The sequence below is a fragment of the Cydia pomonella genome, chromosome 14 (assembly GCF_033807575.1).
Source record: "Cydia pomonella isolate Wapato2018A chromosome 14, ilCydPomo1, whole genome shotgun sequence".
In the NCBI taxonomy this organism is placed as follows: domain Eukaryota; kingdom Metazoa; phylum Arthropoda; class Insecta; order Lepidoptera; family Tortricidae; genus Cydia; species Cydia pomonella.
This window is the reverse complement of record NC_084716.1, coordinates 12,909,258-12,934,551: the sequence shown is the minus strand read 5'-3', so window position 1 is coordinate 12,934,551 and position 25,294 is coordinate 12,909,258. Positions and strand designations below refer to the sequence as shown.

General features: G+C 35.8%; 1 protein-coding gene across 3 annotated transcripts in view; it reads left to right on the top strand.

The window, feature by feature from the left end:
* LOC133524981 (AF4/FMR2 family member 3) overlaps positions 1–25,294 on the top strand; it is a 320,144-nt gene that overhangs the window by 251,681 nt on the left and 43,169 nt on the right. The gene's annotated exons all lie outside the window — the stretch shown is intronic.

Here is a 25,294-nt window from a genome sequence, read left to right as displayed (position 1 = left end):
AAATACTACTTAGTGTGTCACTTAGCTCGATTTAGTATGGAGGTATGGTCCCATCCGGCAGAAAGCACGAAACTTGGCATGCATATATGAAGCTCTTATATACGTTTATAAGAATAAATAGAAGTAGAAAAACACGCCGAAAAGCTACCACATTTTTATTGTATCTTTACTGGTTTTTATGAAAATGTATAAAAACTAATGATGGAAATATAAATGTGGAAAGGTAACTTCTCTGCGCGTTTCTAATTCTATTTATCTTATTAACGTAAAAGCTATATGCATGCCAAATTTCGTGCTTTCTGCCGGATGGGACCATAGTTGAGGCTACGAGTAAGAAGCCCCACTAAAAGGAGGCGACTCGATATATTGCAAACTCTTACGGTCACCCTTTGTCTATAAAACTCAGCAAATCTTTGTTAAATTTCGGCTCTTTCTTACACACATAAAATGTCAAAATGACAGATAAGGACAAGCAATTATCAAGGGCTTGTTAGACTAGACAACCGTTTATGAATATCGCAAATATTATATATTTTATTTTTACAAACTTCATCGATTTGACGTTTCAGTAGCCGAGTTTTGACCTAAAAGTGCACAACTTTTGACTTAAATAATTTCTAAAGGTTAAAGTTTAACTCGCAACAAGATTACTAAAACGATGCCACGGAATTGTGGTTAAAACCTTATTATTTTAGATTAGATCAAGGTTAGGCGTGGATTCCGACTAAATTGGAGTTATTTGCGTACAAATTGGGGCAAAGACAATTAGCGAGGAGGATCTGTCAAACGAGCTATTATATCATCAGAATGTGGACGAGCCTTGACCCAATTTTTGGCCGGCTTAAATCAGAGTTATGGCTGCCCCTATTAGTCGCGTCCGAATGTTGATTAGGACCCGAATAATGTTTGGATAAGCTTTTGAAGAATAAATATTCTGAAAGTCAGTCATGTGATTTGGTCACTTTAAGTTTATACTTTATTCTGTAACTTCCTAAAAAGAAAACGTATCATAAACTAAATTATTGCAATTAAAATATGATGTTTTAGCGATTACATTAATTCACATACAGTACCTACATAGTTTGTAGAAAAGTTCAAAAGCAACAACAAACAAAAGAAACTCAACAGCAAAGCTCTCCTTGATTAAACCAATAGTGCAAAATATTCAGTAAAAAACGCTGTAAAGGGTGTAGCAGGATAGCCTAGGAAAAATTGCCCCCAGAGATTTTGGGCCGAAACTGTAATCAAACGATGCCTTTTGGGGAGGTTATACTCTGCACAAAGTTTCATCCCTCTGTTACCCCCTGGGGGTGAAAAACACCCGATTAACCCCAAAACTGTTTTAATTAATTTTTCCTAAACTATGAAAGTGACAAATTTCAAATTACGTACAAATATTAATAAGACTAAAAGCTATGTGCTAAAAAAATATTAATCCCCTAACGATTGAAATTCTTGTAAAAAAAACAAAAATAAAAAAAGAATCAACCTGTATATCAAGTTAGGCTCATGGTACCACACCATTTTTTTTTTCAAAAATGAACCAGTTTATATTCTACATGATACAAAAGTTTCATGGACCTACTCCAGAAGGAACATTGCGAAATTAATATGTATTGGCTCTTTGGTGCGTACTATTCATTGAACTCTCACAAAGAGCCTTGCATTATTAATAAACAATGGCTTGCGATCGGACCGCTGGCGCTGCTCGTGCCCGATTTGAAAAAGGTGGGGATAAAGAAGTATGAATCAAACTCATTTGTATTTATAAAAACATTTTTAGGGTTCCGTAGTCAACTAGGAACCCTTATAGTTTCGCCATGTCCGCCTGCCTCTCTGTCTGTCTGTCTGTCCGAGGCTTTGCTCCGTGATCGTTAGTGCTAGAATGCTGAAATTTGGCATGGATATATAAACCAATAAAGCCGACAAAGTCGTACAATAAAATCTAAAAATTTAATTTTTTTGAGGGTACCTCCCCTACACGTAAAGTGGGGGTGAATTTTTGTTTTTTGCTTCAATCCTACAGTGTCGGGTATCGTTGGAAAGGTATTTCAAAACTAATAGGGGTCTTCAACAAACATTTTTTGATTAAGTGAATATATTCGGAGATAATCGCTCCGAAAGAAAAAAAATGTTTCCCCCCCCCCCTCTAACTTTTGAACCATAGGACCAAAAAAAATTTAAAAAATCGTGGAAGTAGAGCTTAAGAAAGACATTAAATGAAAACTATAGCGGACATGATCAGTTTAGCTGTTTTTGAGTTATCGCAAAAAGTTTCCCCTTCATAGTAAAAAGACATACTTTAATTAGGTACTGATTATGCAAATTTGCCTATTTGTTTAACTTACGTGAAAGGTACCGTTTCATCCCTTGGTTAACAATTTACTATACTTTAAGCTCCAGTTTAGCTTATTGTGACGGAAGAGTAACTACTGAACCCTACACTGAGCGTGGCCCGACATGCTCTTGGCCGGTTTTTTTAAATTATTTTGTTTGCGGGTCCGAGACGTTGCGTATTAAGCATGATACGAGTATAATGATTAGTAGCTACGAAATAGTACGTTTATTTTAATTTCGCAATGTTCCTTCTGGAGTAGGTCCATGAAACTTTTATATAATATAGAATATAAATTGGTACATTTTTGAAAAAAAAAAATGGTGTGTGTACCATGAGCCAAACTTGAGATCCATGTACAAATGAGTTTGATTCATACTTCTTTATCCCCACCTTTTTCAAATCGGGCACGAGCAGCGGTCCGATCGCAAGCCATTGTTTATTAATAATGCAAGGCTCTTAGTGGGAGTTCAATGAATAGTACGCACCAAAGAGCCAATACATATTAATTTCGCAATGTTCCTTCTGGAGTAGGTCCATGAAACTTTTGTATCATGTAGAATATAAACTGGTTCATTTTAGAAAAAAAAAAATGGTGTGGTACCATGAGCCAAACTTGATATACAGGTTGATTCTTTTTTTATTTTTGTTTTTTTTACAAGAATTTCAATGGTTAGGGGGTTAATATTTTTTTAGCACATAGCTTTTAGTCTTATTAATATTTGTACGAAATTTGAAATTCGTCACTTTCATAGTTTAGGAAAAAATAATTAAAACAGTTTTGGGGTTAATCGGGTTTTTTTCACCCCCAGGGGGTAACAGAGGGATGAAACTTTGTGCAGAGTATAACCTCCCCAAAAGGCATCGTTTGATTACAGTTTCGGCCCAAAATCGCTGGGGGCAATTTTTCCTAGGCTATCCTGCTACACCCTTTTAGTATGCGCGGTCGAATAGCGAACAAAGGCATATGAAATATTAAGTCACTTCTGTACTCGTAGCGCCATCTGTTGGCAGCGCGACAGCAACGGATTGTTAAAATGCAAGGTGCAAGCGTTAACCGCGATATAATTTGTTTTGATGGCAACGCGGGCATTTTTATGTCGGCCGTTTTGCGCTCGTTCAGGTCCAGGTGTTGCGAAAGGGTTGATGTATTTTAACAGAGGCTTTGTTATAATTATTTTACTCGTAAAGTATAATGAATGTGGCGTACCACGACAGTTTTAGGATTTTGTGCAATTTAATATATATTATCTGTTAAGTTTACATGGACATTGGACAACACAGTTCTGATTTAGCATTGAAGACCTAATTGATATCTATAGTTTTTGATATAAATGCAACGTCTTACTGTGTCTCTCTTATGAAACGGTTGTTGAAAACGACCGTAGGAATACACTACACCGTGTTGTTTTAAACTCCGTTAACTTCGGGGTATGGGTGAATAAACAAAAAAAGGTTTTTTTTTTATAATAAGTAATTAAATGCTGCATATAGATGATATAGCGTTGTTGTAACACGGGTATTATATTTAACTCAACCAACCAATTGCAAACTTTGATATATCAATATTATCATTTTGAAAATCGATCGTCTGAGATAGTACTTGCGTTTAGTAGCAAATGTACCAACTCATGCTAAACAGCCCGTACACGCTGGTACAGGCCTTAGCAGATAAAAATAAATTGTTGACTATCTCCAAAATGGAGATAATTAGAATACTGGTGTCTTTAAGAAAGTTACTTAATTTAAGGTCAGGACTGCACCCTTAAAATTGAAAGGAATTAGAAAAAAAACACGGTTATAGGTATGTCTCTTTAATTAAGATTTTAACTTAAGTTCTACTTCAATATGGTTTACATTAGTCAAAATATAAAAGTATTCTAGAAGTCACTTTTGACGGCACATGGCCTAAATGCACCAAACCGCAAGCGGAATGATGCCGTGCAGTTGTAACTAGAGTCGCGGTTACCAGTTGCAGTTAACAATCTCTCTGTAGTGCGTTTTCAACGGTGTTGTGTTAAAAGTGACACTCTCTGAAGTTTCGTTCCGGTAGTTTATACATTCGACGCCCTGTATGGCCTAGTGGGTAGTGACCTAGTGACCCTCGGCCCGATTCGAAGAATGATTAAGACACGTTGAAGATCTTGGAAAGATCTTTAAAAGATCGATAACTAAACGACATGTCAAAATAGGCGTTTATTTTGATTTCGCTGTGATCCCAGTAATGTCTATCTACGATATTTCTGACGTCAAAGTGACATTGGGTGCCCGAATCGAGCTGCTTCTGTCAATTATACGACATACGACGACGAACGAACGATGTCTAAATGAGATCTTATCTAAATCAGAACTGATCGTCATCATATCTCACTCTTCGAATCGGGCGGCCTGCCTATGAAGCCGATGGTCCCGGGTTCGAATCCGGGCATTTATTTGTGTGATGAATACAGATATTTATTCCTGAGTCATGGGTGTTTTCTATGTATTTATCTATACAATGTGTATTTTTGATATAACCACAAATTTAAACTAGACGTAGGTTTTAGTGCTATAAAACAATTCTGAATATTTTTTTAAAATTAGTCTTAACCACCAGAGCATAATTAATTTGTGATTTTTTTCGAGCGGCAATGTATTTCGTACATCATGGTAACTTGTGACAGTTGTGACGTCGCGTCATTAAGTGCGACCATTTGAGTTAAAACAATGTAGTGATACATTGCTCGCTGAATTATTTTATATGGAGAAATAAAAATCTTCCACTTTTTATAACACCTATGAAAGTGTGTTCATTCCAGCCTAAACTAACTACCATTTTAATATGTGGTCGTATTAAAAATACACGCTGTATACGTATGTATATCGTCGCCTAGTACCCATAGTACAAGCTGTCAAGTGCTTAGTTTGCGGCTAGGTCGGTCTATGTAAGATAGTCTCCAAATCTTTATTATGCATATACACCGTGTTTCTTTTTATATTACCGTAAATTTCAAGGGTGCATTCCTGAGCTTAAATTAAGTAACTTTCTTAAAGACATCGGAATTCTAATTAACTCAATTTCGGAGAAAATCAATAAATTATTTGCATCTTATAAGGCCCTTACGAGCGTGTACCATACCCCCTTGCCTTAGGGCCTGTTTACATATTGATTAGTGTTTAGCGCGAGTTTATATATTTGCTACTAAACGTACGTACTATCTCGGACGACCTATGTTCGAAATGACATTGATATGTCACAGTTATCAATTGTTTGGTTGGGTTAAATGTTATACCCGTGTTACAACAATGTTATATGCAACATTAAAATACTCTTTACAAAAAAAAAAAAAAAACATTTTTTTGAAAATTAACTATGCCATTTAGTTTCCCTAAACGTACTTACCCATACCCTAAAGTTAACGGGAATAAAAAAACACACGGTGTATATATATCGCATACTAAGTTCGCATACTATATTTCTCACTATCACCATGACTAAATTTACATCTTATTTTGCATTTAACAATATATATCTATCAGGCCAGATATTTTATAGATACTATAGTAAAACTGCTGTCACCTAGTTTCCTCAGGTCCCTGATTTAGAATACGTTCAATTGGTATAAACAAAACAAGCTCCTTTATAGATAAAAGGAAAACTAAGACATGTCTATTTCCAGACTCAGAAAAAAATCTTTGAAATTTAACCTCAATATGAGAAAATTGTGTAGGTAATATCAATCGCCAATAGTAGGAACTGAAATAAAATATAAAAAGTCGCTCCTATGCTATTCTGGTAATAGTCGATAATTTATTCTCTTTCTAGTTAATAGGCGCTCCACTAAATCCGCATTTAGATAGCTGACACTCACAAAAACAAAAGCCAAGCACAAACGTTTTCTGTTCGGGCTACATTATTTTGTACGTGTTTGTAGGGGGGTGCAAGGGGGTGGGGACAGGTGGTATCGAAATGCCCGATCCATCATTCTTATGTTTTTCACGTCTTTGGGGTTTCCACGCGTATGACCGGGTTTGGTTATAGACAATGGAATATTGGTTTTTTATGCTTTTGCAATAATTTGTTAGGGAAGTTCTTTTTGTATAAAAGTTTGTAGTAATAAAATATTAAAACTACGTCTATAATATCAATATTTGATAACAGTGCAAGCCAGGTACTTCCCTATTATTCAAACAAATATCAGATATCACCTTATTTGTTTGAATAATATGGAAGTACTAGAGGGGCCCACTGATTAACAGTCCGCCGGACGGTATCGGCCTATCAGTTAGAATAAAAAGATGACAGTGCCGAACAACTGACAGGCGGTTCGTTAATCAGTGGGCCCCTTTAGGTTTGGTTGAGTAAAATTTAATTTATTTTTATACTTGCTGCAGCAATTACATGCGACACAATGACATTGGTATTAAAACAAAGCCCAAAGCCATCGACGTGACATAATGTGGGTACTCGCATTCAAACGTATAGAACTATTCGAATAGTGAATTACTTCACGCCACCGCAGACTAAAGCGTACAATCACATATATTACCCAGGGCTCTATGCGAAAACGCTCTTGCAGTGTCACCGCCCGGTCGGAATCGACCCCCGCCGCTAAATCGCATAATAATTTTATTAGCCAGCGCAAGATGACCCCGGCGGCGTTTAATTATATCGGGCCGGGCGTTCATTGTGTTTGCGTTGGGGGCTCTGGTTTAATTGGTGACGTTCTGTTTCGCTGCTCCTTCGTGTGTGGTACAGTCGGCACGATTTTGCAGTATTGTTAGGTGAAATTTGAGTTGACCCACTTGTGTTAGGAGGCTTTAGATTAAATGTATGGATATATATGTTGTTTTTAGGGCAGAGGTATAGGGATGTGTATCTTATTTGTGTCAATATTAAATATGCATAAAAAATATGCTTATGATTGCTTTCAGAGGTTAATAACCGACTTGAGACTCTAATTTTTATGTCGTCGTTTAGTATTTCTATTGTAGTTTCTAATTGATTTCAAGAATGAGTTAATTTGATAAGATTTTTTTAAGTGTAGTTTCAGAAAACGATAAGATTATATTAAGAAAAGAATACGTAATTTGATTATGTATTTATGAATGCTGATGTAAACTTAAACTTGCATAGCTAAGTGTATGGACAACAAACATATCTGACTGTACATATCTTCCACCTGGCGTCAGGGGTCGCGAATCGAACGTCAAATGAAAAATAAATGCAGCAAAAACTGCGATATAAATCGTACGGTATTTCCTAGACTGCGCTATGATTGTTCCATGCATCCTGCTTTAGCCCCGCCTCCAGGGGTCACCGACCTTTGTCGACATAGATCTTTTATTTTATAAGTTTTATAGTCTTTAGTCAAGTCACGATTGATTGTAATGTATACATTGATGAAGTTTGTTGAGCTACGGTAAAGAGACAAGACGCTATTGTTGAATGTTATTTTGCCGTTCGTTAATTGTGGAATCCACGAGACAAAATGTCTTGGCGAAATAACGAGTTGGACGTAGTTTATCAGACGTCGTTTTTAATTTCTAAAAATTGTTATTGAAATACATATAGGACACTAAACGATCATAACTTGAATATACCGAATATATAATGAATCTGGAAAGAACCTTACGTTACGTCCTTAACCTGTAATCAGATAGTAAGAAAATAAAACTGCGCTAATATTTACATGAAATTTCTACAAGCAACGGAATTTTATTTCACACATCTCATCTACCACTACGTCCACAAATTGCTATCAAAAATGAACAAAATATTTAGTCAAATACGCCAAAAGCAATTTGGACGTGTCAAATTTTTTGCTCTTAACATCTAACCGAAATGAACTAAACCAATGTTTATTTTTTATACTCGTTTTTAGCCGTTTCCACGGTTTTCGCGGTTGCCAGTTGATTGGCTTTGATTTATCCTATTTCAAAAAAACTATTAAAACCGTATTGGTTTGATATTGCTTCCTTTTCGTGTGTGCGGGTGAAGGGTGAGACGGTTAGACTAATCGTAGGATCCGATTGTTGAGTGATTTCGAATCGAGTCGGGCCCTGCGCGTGACATGTACGCGAGGAACGGGTATCGGGAAATGTATTCGTTTTATTTTTACACATCTGTTTGGAATTTGATCGGGGATATGGATAAGCTGTTTATTTTAAGTTTCTTTTACTGTTTATTTTTATTTTACTGTTTTTTTTTTGGGTTAGAGAACGTTATATTTGTTTACGTGTTTATATGTGTACGTAAGCGAATACGTACGTACGTATGAATAAGTTCTTGGAAATATATTATCCCGAGATAATTACCTGGCGTAACCCAGATAATGTACTACATATATATAATAACTAAGCTATCTTCAACTTCAGGTACATTCACACTTAAAAATGTACGGGAACTTATTAAAATTATATAAAAAACATCACTAAAATACTAGTTCGATATTTACGGTATCTCGTTGCGTGCAATATATTTCATAGACCTATGAGTGACAGCTTTTATTTATAACGCAATCTCGGAGTGCCCTCGAGCTACTCCTTTACGAAATAAATAGTGTGTTTTATGAAACTATAAGAAGGCTTGGTTGTAAATGATGGCGGTTGTTACCTTACAATATCTATGTATTTAGATGTTTTGTGTTGCACATTTTATTACAGTTGGTTAAGTATTTGCTAACTAGTAGGTATTTAAATATAGACAGTTAATTCATATACATTTTTTTATAAAAGCTGTCTCTTGTCGATTTAAATCTTGATAGAAAAAAGGCTACAGTTTTCGCATATGGAATTTTAGTAGAAAATAGCATCGAAATGACAATTAGAGCGGTCTTATTTTTAAACAATTGAGACGATAATGAAAAATGCCATCGAGTTTTGGGTTTCATTAATCCTTAACAAAGACCGTTAATGAGAACGTCTTAGCTTTTCCAATGGAATGAGCGATAAAATCGGTGTCCTTAGATTATTGCGTTCTTGAACAACGTGCACATTAAATAGGTATGTTGATTACAAACGCAACGAAATACCACAATGGAAATAATGCTCTATGATGCTTAGCTAAAATTTAAGTTCCCTTGGTTCTTGTGACGACCCTTATTAAGTTTATTGTGAATATTAAAAGAACTTTCTTTAAAGTAAATTTAATCATTTACTGTAACTACATAGGAGTCACTTGTCAAATAAAATAATTTTTAGGTCACATTAACCTGAAAAGGAATCATTTGCTGCCTATTATTGCGATCACATAATTCTCTAAACATTTATCAACTCAATGCCTCCGAAAAAAAAACTCTTTACAATTCGTTCCGCTTTTTCGGGGTGCTCATTAACCGAGATGGTATCGGAGTAAAGATCCTATTACAGTTTTCAAGTTTTACGCCCGAATCGTAAACGCCGATGGTCGTCGGTGGGGTTCCCCCCGTATCCATATGAGTTATGTATCGGGCTGGCTGGCAATACATAAATCAGTGGCGCGAACTGGTGCTTTTATTGGAGATTATGCGTCCGCGATTTTGAGGTTGGAAATTGATTGGCGTTTGTGTTTTCGTGTAAGAAGTCTTTAAGTAATGTTCTTATTTTATAATTTTATTGCTTATAGGTTTTGGAAATTTTATCTTTATTAAAAGCTTTGTTAATGCTATGTGGCTACTATATGTATATGAAGTTAAAGATTGATTTTGTGAGGCAACTAGCGACCCGCCTCGGCTTCGCACAGGTCACACAAAACCTAAATAAATTATAAACCTAAACCTTCAAAAATCACTCTATTGATAACAAAAAACCGCATGAAACTTCGTTCAGATTTTTTCGAGTTTATCGTGAACATATATACAAACAGAGAGACGCACCGTGGGACTTTGTTTTGTAAGTTGTAGGGAAGGTGACCTATCGCGGTGGTCATCGACTGTTATTACTAAGTATATACGTGTAAAAGGAACGAAATATTGGAACAACAGCTAAACGCTTATTCAAGTAAAGTTGTATTTTGTTTCAAATTCAATCCATGATCATGATCCTCGCGAAAAGAACAGCACCGGAATCTACACAATATTCTCGCAGTCCTTTAAAAGTTCTGTTTGCCGAACTGCCGCCAGCACTACACCCAGCACACCCTGTGTTATCGGCGCCGGTTATGTCTATAACAGATTTAGAGCGATCTCACCCTATTGTTTCCCAAGCCTCTGCCTTGTTGGATGCCTTTGGTCCGATCCGAAGAAAACTCTTTTGTTTAAATTTCTACAGAAAAATACTTCACTTTTGTGCTTTTTTCAATTTGAGGTTGGCGTAGGAATAAGAGGTAAAATTTGTAATAAGGACTATATTATAATATAACAAGAATAACTTCGATTAATTTACACACGGACATCCATAATGAGGCACAGTGTTTATCCAATTGTAGATTTACCAAAACCTGTGGGCGGAGAAAAACTAGTGAAAGCGAATTTAATTAAGATTTTTTTTGAACGTCCATTAGATAAAATTCAGCTATTGTCCAAGAAATTCTGTGTATTTAATGAAATTGTTTTGGTAAAGGATTCACAGATGTGCAAATTATAAGCCAGGTAATAACTTGGCTAATAATATTTTAAAAAAAATCATACGATTCTATTGTATTGTATGAATTTAAATCGTTGATGTTATCATTGCAAGCGAAATCTATAAAAGAGTAGCTCATTAAAATGCAAGTGACGTAACTAGAGGAGCTATATTTCCAAGAGAGGCGGTGGCCGGAAAAGTAGGGGGAAACCGGGCACTCTTAGCGGACTCCGGACGTGCTGTATTGCGCAAACTCCTACTTGATAGTTAATTCCGTTCCGCGTTGTTAGATGCAGATCGTATTATAGGATATTAAACATATTTTACGGTTTAAACTCACGTGTGTTTAGGCACTCGCGCGACATGTTCGCGCAGCAGTAAGCGAGGCACGTCGTGAACGCTGCTCGTGGTTGTCTTTGAGAAAGGAGACCACGTGATAACCCATGAGTTTAAACCGTTAAATTTAGGTTAATGTTAGTATGTCTCACAACAGTTAAAATTCGGTTATTATAGGATAGTATAAGTAGTATATTACAATGACAATAGATATTAATAAAAATCAAACCTACCCAAGCACAATCACAATAAAACGTCGTTGCGCTTGTAAATTCCGCCATGTGATCCGTATTTTTTTTATGAATGAACCTCGATCATACTTGAAAATGACAGAAGTTTCCAATCTCAAATAAACAAAATAAATATAATACAGCTATAAGCTACACACCCACTACGGCAGGCTATATTCTGCAAATTTCTGATACAGAAACCTTAATTATTATGGATATTAAAAAAAGTCTGCTATTTGGTTTACCCAAAACATTAATGTTTATCCAAGGTTATACCAACTCCGGTCCAAAGGGAGAAAGTAGTATATATGTTTCCTTTTTATTACGCTATTTTATGGTCTGAGCGTAGCAGAGGGTAGTCTTTAATGCTCGTTTACATGCAAACTCATAATAATTAGATAGGCAAATAATTAACTAACACAACCTTAACAGTATAACTACTTTACCTACCTAACTTTATAAAAAAATATAACGTTTTCACATAGTGAAAACTAGATGCTAGGCACTAACCCCCTTATTCATAAACGTGTACTAAAGTTACGTGATGTAAAGGTAAGTGATGTAAATGGTAAAATCGAAAGATTTGAAGTTGTCGGTTTCAACCAGCCAAAAAATAACACAAACTTCTTAGTTTTGTGGCGATGAATATATATTAAGAGTGCCATAACATATATTAGTTAAAATAATTTATCTGATATTTCAGAAAAACTTATGTTTTTCCTTATTTTTTGTTTTCTTAATTTACCTATTGATATCAGTAAAAAAGCGGAACCAAGTTTCAATAAAAAATCAGTCAGGTTTTTGACGGTCCATACATGTTGGACACCTTTTGTATATTTTAATTAACTTACTCATGTTTCTAATGATATATATTACGTTTTTGTGAGTGAATTATACACATTTTTCTAAAGCCGATCACCTCACCCGGGGCTACCTAAACCTAAAATAGTTTAGCATCCCCGAACAGTTGCGGATTTAATTTGTGGTTGTTTACCAATATCCGTGCCCCCAAACCGGATTATACCGGTATTCGCTTCCCTCATTCCCGACTAGTGTTGATTTAGGAGCAGTTATGTTGGTAGCAATTGATCGTAGCTGTAGGACACTATTTGTCAAATTGGCACTAAAATTGGCCATCATACAAGACCTCTACTCACTTAGCAACAAATCACAAGAAATTTTAAATACATCACCGGCTAAGTAGGTTGGACGAATTTCATTAATCATTCAAAAGAAGTGTTAAGTACAGATTTGACAGCCAGTACATTTTTTACATTTAAGATTTTTTCTTGATAATAATAATACGTCGGACTCCAGCGGGCATTTTCGTGGCATGTCAGAATGATAGGTAAGGTTCGCAAATCAATCAATTCCTTTCGAGTATTTGTGACCTTGTGACCTTTCTGTGACTTAAGTTCGGAGTGCTGTCGTAGTATCGTATCCATTGCAATACATAGATATGCAAATTAACAAATAAAGCAAATCTTTCTATTGATTAGACGGCACTCTACCAACAAATATAAGTATGAACAATTTTTAAACACCAAAAAACAAATTTATTTATTTTTAAGTGGCCACTTCAATGGGCTATCAGTCATCAACTCATCACTTCAAAGAGTATTTACACATTAAAGATGAATAAATGATAACGGGTAACTAATTTAATTAACTATGTTACAAATACTAGGTACATTATAATACTCGTAAGTTAAGATTTTTTTGTAAACCTTACCTTGCCCTCAAACTGCCCTAAACTTGGTCACTATATATATTGTAACTAGCCCTTAGCCCTCGCGCAGGCCCCGGTCTTTTTGGGCTGTTACTGCACACTACGTCTTTCTTTAAACGCTGGTTTCAATTAAAATGTAGAATAAGATAAAGTGAAAAGTTTGCTGTACATATTTAATGAATGATAAATTTAGAAAAAATGATCAGATTTATATATTTATTTCCGGACCGATACGAACTTCAAACGTTCAAGAAAAGAGCTTACTTACAACCCCTCTGGTGTTGCGGGTGTCCATGGGCAATAATCGCTTACCATCAGACGATTCGTCCGCTCGTTTGTCTCCTATATCATAAAATAAGTCTTATTCTGATTACCACTTTAGATTTAATGAAAATCGTAATAAATGTTCGTAAAGCTTAAAATCAATTATCTTAATGTTTCACGTAGTAAATTCTCGTTTGGATGTATATCTGTGTTTATGTGGTTTCGCTTGTTAGATAAGATAATACGGTGAGTGTAAAAGCTGTATTTTAATTAGTATGAACCATTGTTATAATAACTAATCCCATGATAAATGTAGGTAAGTGATTAGTTTTGCAAATTTAAATAAAATCTAAACTATTTTCGATTTCTAATTAAATCCATATTGAGGTCTAAGTCAGGGATAGTTGGTATCATCACATCAAATTATAGTCCTGCGTTCGCAATTAATCTTTGATATTTTAAAGTAGTATTTAGGTAAGGACAATTACATTAAATAAATTATTTTAAGACACTGCACCTGGTTTTGCCCATTGGTTGACGTGTAGATAATACCTTAAGGCATTAAGTCCGCCCTTTGTGTGCAATAAAGATTAAATAATAAATAAATAAACAATATAATAAGCTGAAAATATGCAAAATTTGTGGTGGCAGCATGGATCCATTTTTGTCATTATGTCCGTCACTTTCGCGCTTACTTACTTACTTGACAGGCATGGTGACAAACAATAAAGAGCCGACCATCTTAGCCCTACAGCATTAACAACCGAGATACCGAAATTAAATACAAGTTAATTTAAATGAAAAGAATACCTGTATTTAGATCTAGATATGTGTATGTAGCTTTAAGCCTTGCCTATTTGAAGAAATTTTGTTCGGCTTTTATTATGGTCTGTAAAGAAAACCGGAATCAATATAATTCCCGCGTGCGTTAATGAAAAAGTCGATTGATTGATAGGTTCACCCTCAAAGCCTTGGAAATAAACCAATGGCTATAATAATAACTGGATCTCTAGTTTCTAATTTTGTTTTGATATTTTCTGTAAGTAATCTTTATAAAATCTTGCACACTTCCTAATGTACTACGATGCTGTTTCCCACAGTTTCGAAGTAAGCTACTGTTAATAAATCAGTGTAGTTATTTTTTAATAAGCATATTATCATCTCGATCCTTAACATAACAATGTATTGTGTGGTTGGGAGGAAAGTCAGGAGCTGACGCATGACCTCAGGGTTGGTTAAGGTTGTAAACCTTCAATCAAAATATACAGATGTCGCTAATGACGTGTTATCACAAGTGCTCTGATAAGATTCCCTGTGATTGACGAACGGTTAGCTCGTGGAATTGGTACCATGTTGGATCAGCAATCTAAAGATTAAAGAATGTGGATTCGAATCCCCATCAGAGTTGATCATAGTTAATTTTTTCATTGTGATAGACGTATATATAATTTCTAAGTTTAAGAGTTATGGGAACCCGCCGCCAAAACCCGCTTCCATACGATCGAAACTACGCTCTTATTTTCAAATGACTTGCGTAAGTTATTAATTCGTTTTGCTATTACTGTCTCATCACAGTCCTCACGACAGAAGCTTGACCTAGTCTGACGGCTGTTAATCTGACTATAATGTGTATTAAAATTATAATTAAAAAAACATACGTATCACAATTCCTTCAGACATAGATATATGCTACTTGAATGTTCATGTCAAATTTAATGTTATTTCAGAATGTCGCTTTAAAATGAGATCGTAACTGCGATTATATCTCGGCGGATCTTCGAGTGACTTTTAAGACGAAAGTGGAGGACCCGTGCGAAATCGCCTTAACATACAAATGTAGTCCTCATTTTCCTCTCTGGATAATCCCATAATTAAAAATATTTTGATACAATTTGCTGGATATCAATCACAGCTATGCCCCTACGTTTGATTTATGTAAAATTTTTTTTTTAGAGTAAGGAGAAATCTGTGTTGAGCTCCTAATTTTTACAATAATCAAACAATCCAAAAAAAATAAGATGTAGGGGCATAGCTGTGGTCAATACACATCAAATTATGTAAAAACTATTTTCCGTAATGTCAAAATCCAGAGAGGAAAATGGGGACTACGTTTGTATGGAGAAGCGGCCATCCCCTTACCTCTTAAACTAATCGTTAATAATGGTAGTGTACAAATTCGAACAGATATTGATGGTGTCCCGACGCTGCACCTGCAGTACTGCAATTCTGCTCGCCTTTCAATGTGAATTACGCAAACTGCTCGGAAATCTGAAACGGGACTACAATTCAGGGATGCTCCAGTGGATTCCTGTTGGACGGACTGCTGCTGTTCCCTTGCCTTAGTAGTCTAGTCAACTACGATTTCGTATAACGGTTAAACACAGATTTAAAGAAAATGTTCTTCTTATCTTATTAAGTTTTGAAAAAATGTGTTTCTTACTTCTCCGGACAACAGTCAACTGATTATGTGCATATTATAAAATAAATATGTGGTAGTTCAGTGACACACGACGTTTGTCTTTATTTACTGTCTGTAAAAGTTTTCATGACCTGTCTGGCCTAATGGGTGGAGAGACCCTGCCTATGAAGCCGGTGGGCCCGGTTTCAAATCCTGTAAGGGCATTCGTTCATGTGATGAGCACAGATATTTGTTCCTGAGTCATGGGTTGTTTCTATGTATTTAATTATTTATAAATATATTATATATCATTGTCTACATACCCACAACACAAGCCTTATTGCGCTTATTTATTTATAAAAGTAAATAAAAACAGGCAGACGCGCGTAGAAGATATTTTTATATTTTTTATAGCATTTAATTAATATAAATCAAGCAACAAAAGCTGTTGAGGCTATGGATCGGAGGGCAGAGTTGTTAGGCGTAATTAATCGCCATGATGAGTTAAAGTGTCGAGGGAACTTTTTGTTTGGCTCGCGACATTGGCTGTAGAACCGAGCGAGCCTTCTGTTAGCGACAAACGTTTTTTAATTCTATTTTTTTTAATAGGAAATTTATTCGTGTTTTTCACAAACATGTATGAACATGTACAGACAACACAGAGCAGAGAAAATAGAACATTAGTATGTATCACAAAATTGGCCCAACTCAGCATAATGCTACGCTTATAAACCAGCGCTGGTCTCCCTTAGGAACCATTGGGTGATGCCACGAAAGATAACACATAAATACATAATAAATAGATCTCCAAGAATGAAAAGAAATAATAATAAATAATCACACAAAGGCACATAAAGAAAACAATCGCATAGAATCAATTTATTTTTCCACGAACGCGCACGGATGCGCGTTTTTCACAAACATGCGCGGAAATATTACGATTATCATGTCGTTTGTTCAACCATTAGGGTTCTTTAACTAGAGAGGCCAATGACTGTGATGGATTGTGATGCAACGTTATATCTAAAACTTCGGATATTTGGTTTACGCACCACACACCACAAGTTGCGAATTTGTATTTGATCAAGTAAAATAATACACTTTTGTATAAATGTTAATCCAAATATTTTTGTTAAGTTAAATAGATACTCATGTTTTTTCTAAATCATAACTGTGTTTGAACTTATCAAAGAATGGTTTTGTGATGTGTGATTTGTACATTTAAAATGCAAATGAATTATTCGAAATTGACAAAATACTCTTAGGCTGTAACCTAATCAAAGCGGCCATATCGACTCTTCCCTCACTAATTCCTATAACGTCACGGGGAAGTTTAGAAAGCAGTTTGTTGCAAATACACGGGTTGGATTTACTCTCCACTTCACCCCGAGGATATAATCTACATAAAATATTTACTCGCTCTCGCTCGCACCGTGGCCAGGCCCTGTTAATTCTCGTGCCACTAAGTGGCACTTTTATTAAATAACAAATTTGCCTTTATCTTTTAACTTTTTAATTTCGTGTCAACTGTCTCTTAAAAGTTAGAGGATATGAAATTTCGGGGTTTGTTATCATTTTATTAGAGTAAATTGAACGCCGTGTAATAGTTACTTTCTGTGTTATTATTACTTGAAAGTCTGTGAAAATAGTTAAAGTGCAAAATGTAGAGTAAGTAAATTATTACTACAAAGCGCGTCTCCATTATACTTGTACTTGCTACTGACGCTGTCTAGACGAGACGTCTTTTGACGATGTGTATTATGTTATGGTGGTATCTTCTTATCTTAGTTGAAAACTATAGTCAAACTCTACACGTTGTTTCGTATTTGAAACTTAGTCTATCTAATTTATTTCCGCAAAAAAATATCGTGCATACCAAAACAATAAGGTAACACTTTCACAGCAGTTAACCTCAAGTGAGACCAGCGTTGGTAGATTTCTATTTTCCATTACAATGATGCAAAGCAAAAAATGTGAATCCTTATAAAATAATGATTTTAAAGAGTAGTCCTAACGAGATCTACAAATTAAAACTGATTAATTATCTCATAAAATAAAAAGTAAATCGAGTGAACCCATTATTTTGAACTAGCAAATTATCTATTTATATGTATTGTTTAAATAGGGTCACCTTCATTAATGTATAACAGAACCTGAAGTTTATATCCGGGTCGTAAAATCCATAGTACCGGTGTTACCCCACTGTCCCCTGGGTATTTTCCAGTTCCCACCCGCCCACCTAACTTGAAAGGATTTCAAGGCTGTTCTCGTCGCGCGCGACAGACCAGTGTAAATATAATCTGCAATTACTCGTAGTTATTAAGGAGATGGAGTTCTTGTTTATATTGGTTTTCCTGAATAGAAACGGTTTGAAGTGATGGTATTAGAAGGCTAGATGCTTCATCCATATCTACAGCAAATCTTCTTCGTAAATTATATTGATATGCGATACATTCTTCCAACAAATTATTATATTGTTATTGCTAATGCTTTGGTAAATAGGAGGTTCTCAGTATCGAAGCGATATTTTCTGTAATGTCTTTTTTATTATTTATTACGATCTGGTTTTGAAAATATTATGTAATAATTGAGCACTATTTTAGAATATAGCTGCAAATTATTTATCATCATATGACAAAAAAAATCGTGTTTGTGCACTTTGACCCTATTTACATAAATATAGAACGTAACGTAGGAACCATGCGAATGAAAACTGTAATAAAAAGTTTCAATATTCCAATAAACGAAAAGTGTTGAACTCTGTATCCAGAACCCAAATAGTTGGCGAGCCCCGCGGAGAACTAAAAAGTTACAGGAAAGTGGGATTTCTACTGACACGATTCCTTCCTTTTTGCTGCGATTGCCAACTGCGAGACGACGGGAAATTGAAGCATCTATCCCTCCGCTATCTAAAAACAGAATCGACGGGCTATCTCATCATTTTAATACCGTTACACTCGTCTTTTTTTTTTTTGTAAATACTCCCTTTTAAACAGGCATGTCAGTGCTTTTATGGGCTTTTACTCGAATGTGTGATTATGTTTCCGACAGTCTGTTGATTCAGCTAATGCGAGCGATTTCAAACTGGGAATGTTAATTTAAAAAAATGTTATACAAGTAACATGTTCCTAATTTTGATATGTACGTTCAGTTAGCAGTAAAAGTAGTAATAAAAAAAACACGGCAAGTTCGCTTACCTTCTTTCTAATGCAAAAAACGAAGTATAGTCGTAGAAATAGTTATTATTCAAGTGACATTTTATATGCAAGAGTGCACTAAATTATCACCAGAAATCTTCGCAGTCGCAAAGAGGTGCTCGAAAACCTCGAGATTCAGTAACGAGGCAGTTCCGGTGAAATATCCAAAGTCTAGACGATATTCTGACGCTACTAAATTGTACCCGCGATTTTTTCAGGCGAACAAATTCATCGAACAATACCGTAGATACCGCGCGAGTAATACGGAAATAGTGTTCCGTTAGCGTCACGACTGAATCGCATCCCAATATGCCAATTTAATCGCGTAGCGCCACCTATCGACCCGCAGACTTACCACGGCGGGGTGGCGCCCACCCTTCCCAACCCCTGTACTACGTACTACGAGCGTCTATTTTGAGATGGTAGTTTACAACCGATAGCACTACAACTGCTGTAGTATTGATGCTCGGTGCACCGATATAGATTATTGCGAGCTAAGGTCCCACTCCCACGTTTAGATAAACCTATGGTCTGGTTGTCACGTTTCGCGTAGGTGTGTTTCTGTGTTTATTTATGTATTTTCTGCGCAGTAACGAGATTGTTTACCGGAAACTCTCGAGATCCAATGTCCACTGAGATCGAGGATTTTTATCGTTATAATACCGTTATGTTGTCAAAATGAGGAAAATACAGAATGGGAAAGTGGAAGTATTTTATAAGGTTTTCAACCTGTTATAGATTTACATGTATCTACTGATTTTAAGTTTTTTTTAAGGTTGACATGGTCAAGGATTAACCTTATGATCGTTAGGTATAAAATGCGTATTTTCTAAATTTATGTCGATAAGGTTATAATTGTCATATATAACAACCTTGATAGTTAAGAGGCCAAAATCTGTAACTGAAAGCTAGATTTCTAGTCAGGATTTTATCAGACCCTTAATCTAGATTATCATTTATCACTCAAACCTCTTAATACCTTGTTACATCATTAGCGTCTAAAAGTCACTAATTAAAGAGATTGTGATCCACAATGGTTATAATGAGTGGTTATTGCGCATTTTTCGTGAAACCCGGACAAAGGAAAGGGGACGCCGAGTGGGAGATCGTTTCCTTGCTAGGAGTGAGGTGCACCGGGGGCGGGTCGCAGTTGCGAGCAATCATTAATACAACGTTCACTATTTTATAGAAAATATATACATATTGCTATTACAATACTCTTTATTGACACCTCACACAGAGTTTACATGTATGGAAACGTAATTTTTTTTAAATAAATTTTGCTTTGCCATTTAATTATTCCCATCATTTTCTTTTAGCACAATAAAGCCTGAGATTCAAGTTGATTCTTTATTCTTATAACATGTCAATTTATTTCTATAAAAATTAAATAGAACTAACAACATTCTTATCGTTTAAGAGCAATCTCTACCACACAAATTAGGCAATATGTATGCAATTTCATTTTATTTTAGTTTAAGGATTTTTTTACAAAGCAACCGGGTAAACGCTAAGATATGAATAGTTGAATTCCAAAGTACTTATTATATTACACATAATTATAATACCACAAATCGCCAGGGCAAACATTGTGTAATCGTGTAACGTTGCAATATGTTCCAGCAACATACAGAAACGTTTCGAAGGATTCATTAGTGAATTCACCCCTTAGGGAAATATTCCCTAAATAAAACGCTTCCAAATTTAATACAGGCTATGTATTAGCTAATTATTAGTCTAGTACAAAATGCAACGAAACCTGACCACCGTTCTTGTGTGATTTATTTAAATACATTCAAATATACAATTCACATTTATAGAACGATAGCACCCAGTAGTAGGTCTCTACTCGTGAAGTGGAAGCAGGACCCACAAACCAATATGATTCCAATACATCATAGCCCCATCTAAAATAATGTCCCTTGTGTGTCACCAACTTCGATGTTTTACTTTTATAGACACCACCTAGTAGGTGCGGTGATAAAACGCGCGCCTACATCTTGTGTGTCGGGGAAGGGGTGGCCAACTATCGGTTCACGAATATGGAGCCATGCACTGTACTGATCGGTATGAAATTCATTTATCTTGTTATTGAACGTCGAAATGTATGTATGTTACATACGTTTTTATTTGCTCAGTATGTAGACTGGTTGAATTATTTTATATTTGTTACACATACTCATAAAGTACCTATGCGCAACGAGGGTGCGGAGTGTTAGGGTCGGCAACGCATGTAACATCTCTGGAGTTGCAGGCGTACATAGGCTAAAGACTGCTTACCATCAAGCGGGCCGTATGCTTTTTTGCCACCGACGTAGTATAAGAAAAAAAAATATTTTTTTGTTATTCATACAGGAAGAAATAGCCGTTTTAACTCGCTAGGAATTAGCTGTTTTTTTATATAGTAAGAGAACTTATATTTATCTTCCTGTCGAGCCTACTTAGCTATTTATCTCAAAAGATAATAATAATAAATTTCTATAAAACCTAACTTAACACAAAAAATAAAATAAAACTTTCTTATTCGTAATACATGTCACGTCACGCACCTCGGCCTATAATATCAAACTCAATTCATTAGAATTCTCGAAATAACTGTACATTTTGATGGCCCTCAAATCCCTCAATACAAATAGCTGAACCTACTGCAACTTAAACTTATGTTCGTAGTAGGGGTCGTCCACATTAGTATGCAGCGCGCACGCCGCCCAGCCCGCTCCCGCAGCGAGTGTTCGCGCGAACATTCGCACGATTGCTCGCTCGCAACTCTTATGCGGAGCTTCTTGAGATTTGATTTGTGTTGAAGTAGCAATCACTTGAGCCTAGAAGGTTAACTGGTGGAATTGTTTATCTGACAAGTTGATTTGTTACGTATCTAATTGCTAAAAAAATTAAACAGGTAATAAGAAACCGGATAACGTCAGAGATTTTCTCCTCATACACGTGCCTCAACAAGTACGTATTTCATAAAAATACATATGGAATTTTCTCATAACGTCTCAACAAGAGGTTCGTAAAATTGTGCACAGATTCCTCGCGCAGCGCAGCAATCCCATATGCATGCACTTCTCCAAGTACTCTCCCTAAGCCCCGATATGAAAGAAGACTCACCCCCACAAGGACGCCTATCAACCTCCACCGCGCATTAGAAAAGGCCCAACCACTATCAAGCGAAACAAGACTTTATTGTTTCAAATCAGGGTAAAGGAAATTATTAAAATCCATTAACAAGCGACGGTTATGCCGATCAGGAAATGAAAATCTCAGGGATGACTTTTGCGAGCTCTCTAAAATGTTTGCTGTAACTTGAACTTTAACCTTAAAGGTTTTGATTTCAACACAAAATTATTATGTTGTCTTGTGAAAATATTCTTCAAACTGTGCTTATATTGCAAATGGAACTCTTAGGTTTTGTTTTCCGGTTTCATGTCGCGTTTGATCAAGGAAAGTCGACTGACCGAGACGATCAATTTTTGCTTGTCCTTGACACTCCATTATTTTTAAATGTATAGCGTATGGCGTATGCTACAACGCCTTTCAGTTTTAGAAGCTATGGCGTGATAATATCGGATGATATAATAGCGACTGAAAAGCTAAAGGCGGTTACAGTCGTAGTTTTTTTGGCTCGGCTGAAGTTTGTCGCCACGTAGCTTTTAGCTGTTTTTTGACGCGGCTTTAGTAACTTTTAACGCTGGCATAAAAGACCTTTGACTGAGGGAATTTAAAATTTTCAAGCCATGATTACGGCACTTTGTCGCTCTTTAGTTTCTTTAATTAAAACGAACTAGACGAAACACATTTATTGTTTTTAGTTTTTTATCGTTTTAGCAAATAGAATACCTAGTTTTACTTAGACAGTACCGAAATCTGCATGTGAAATTGTCAATATGTAATTTTAACTTAAATTGACCCTAATTTTCGCTAACTAATACCTAAGAATAACGAATACTTTTTTAATATAATCGATTAAAGTTACAATGTTGACAAACAGAATAGCAAACGAGATCGCGACAGCACCTAAACTTATAAATATCCGGGCTATATTGTAATAAGGAAAGTCCATCGGGAACCAGGCGGGATCTTGTTTACTGATGTTGGAGTGATTTATTACCCGAGCCGAAGGTTGCGAGCCGCTGTCTCTAATTTTCCAATCGCTTATTTTAGTTTTTAACCCGATGTACGAGGTTTTACGGTGATCTTTAGCTTTAGGTATATTAGGAAATAAACAGGATTAGAAAACGGTAAAGCGATACCCGATGTACGAGTTATTAACAAGCGGGCATCTTCATAAATTTATTCAATTGCCACTTGACAAAGACAATTCATTCGTACATTATCTGACCCAACAATTACCTACAATTAGCATATTTGCAGATGTTTTACGCTTAAATTAATTAAATGATTATTTATTCTAATCCTATGACCCCATTTCGAAAATGTTAACTTATTCAATGGCTTTACTATGCTTACGGAATACCTACATGTATTCATACGAAGAACAGCGGCTATTTGAGAGCGAAGATCAATCAAATATTAATTACTGAGAGTAGAGAGCCTAACTTGAGGTCCTCAGGGAATGCGGCAGAGAAGGAGGCCAGGTTAGTCATTTATACTATTGCAGAACCGTATAATGGTCCTACTTTGCTCCAATATTTGCTTCAAATTAGGGAAATTATTAATATTGTTTACCTACATATAGCTTACTTAGAGACGCAAAGTTATACATATATGTATATATACGTATACATGAGAATATACATGTCGGCGGCTGATCGTAAGATTAGGCAGATCGTAAAAACTGTCCCAATAGTAGCATCTTCGTAGAATGTGGAGTAGTTAGGGAATGCAAACCGGTTTTAACCGAAACCGAAAAAACCGGTTAAAACCGGTTTTTTGACGGAAACCCAAAACCGGGTTTTTAGAATTTGAAAAAACCGGTTTCGGTTTTTTTCGGTTTTTTTATTTATTTAACTAAGTTGCATGTTTTATTCATTATAAGGGTGTAAATCGGTCCTAAACCGGTTGAATCGACATCAAATCAAATAATGTGGTGTTGTGTTAGTTTGATCAACAAACCAAAAAAATAATTTTATATAACTGGTTTGTTCCTATTCCTAGTTACAAATAACATTAAGTCATTTGACAATTCCCATACAATACAATAAAATAGTCAGATATTCTGTCTTTAATTTCGTGATAAAATCGTGTATATACGAGGGTTGCTATTTATATATCCGGAAACCGGGATTACAATCCTCTTAAATAGTATATTTGACCTCCATGGTAAAATTTGAACTTCTTTATGAGATAATAAATGTCTTAAACCATAAAATTTAAACTTGTTTAAGTACTGGCCGGTATATTTTTTCTTTCTTATTATCGCTAGTGTTTTGTTTTTGACGGGTTTTATATGTCATCTCGCTGCAAGAATGGAACTCACTCGTGAAAATATTCGTGCTATGATTTTTTATGATTTTCGGCGTGGTTTAACGCAACAACAGTGCATAGATCAACTAACTTCAACTTTTGGTGATGAAGCTCCATCTAAAACTACTGTGTATCACTGGTTTAGTGAGTTCAATCGTGGACGTAGTATGTTTACGGACGAAGTTAAGGCAGGTCGCCCGAAATCGGTCGTTGTACCACAAAATATTGAGGCTGTGCGAAAACTTATAATGGACGACCGACATGTTACGTACCGCGAGATAGAGGCGACTCTGGGTATTTCTATGACTAGCATTAATAGCATATTACATGATCATTTAGCTGTAAAAAAAATTTGTTCGCGTTGGATACCGCACAACTTAACTAAGGAGCAAAAAGATGCTCGCGTTGAATGGTGCAATAAAATGTTAAAAAAATATAACCGTGGTGACTCAAAGGCCGTTTATAACATCTATATAGGTGACGAATCCTGGATCTGCATGCGATCCCGAAACGAAGCAACAATCAACGGTATGGGTGTTTCAAAATGAGCCGAACCCTACGAAAGTTACTCGTGCAAAAAGTACATTGAAACAATTGGTGGCCTGCTTCTTCGGTATTAATGGCCATGTAGCTACAGTGCCACTAGAAAACCGTAAAACGGTTAATTCAGATTGGTACACGACCATTTGCTTACCGGAAGTATTTGAACAATTTCGTAAAACTAACCAGCGACGAAGAATCATTCTTCATCATGACAATGCCAGCTGTCATACGTCACGCGAAACAACTCTATTATTGGAAGGTCAAAATGTGAATTAACGGGTCATCCGCCGTACAGCCCTGACTTGGCACCCA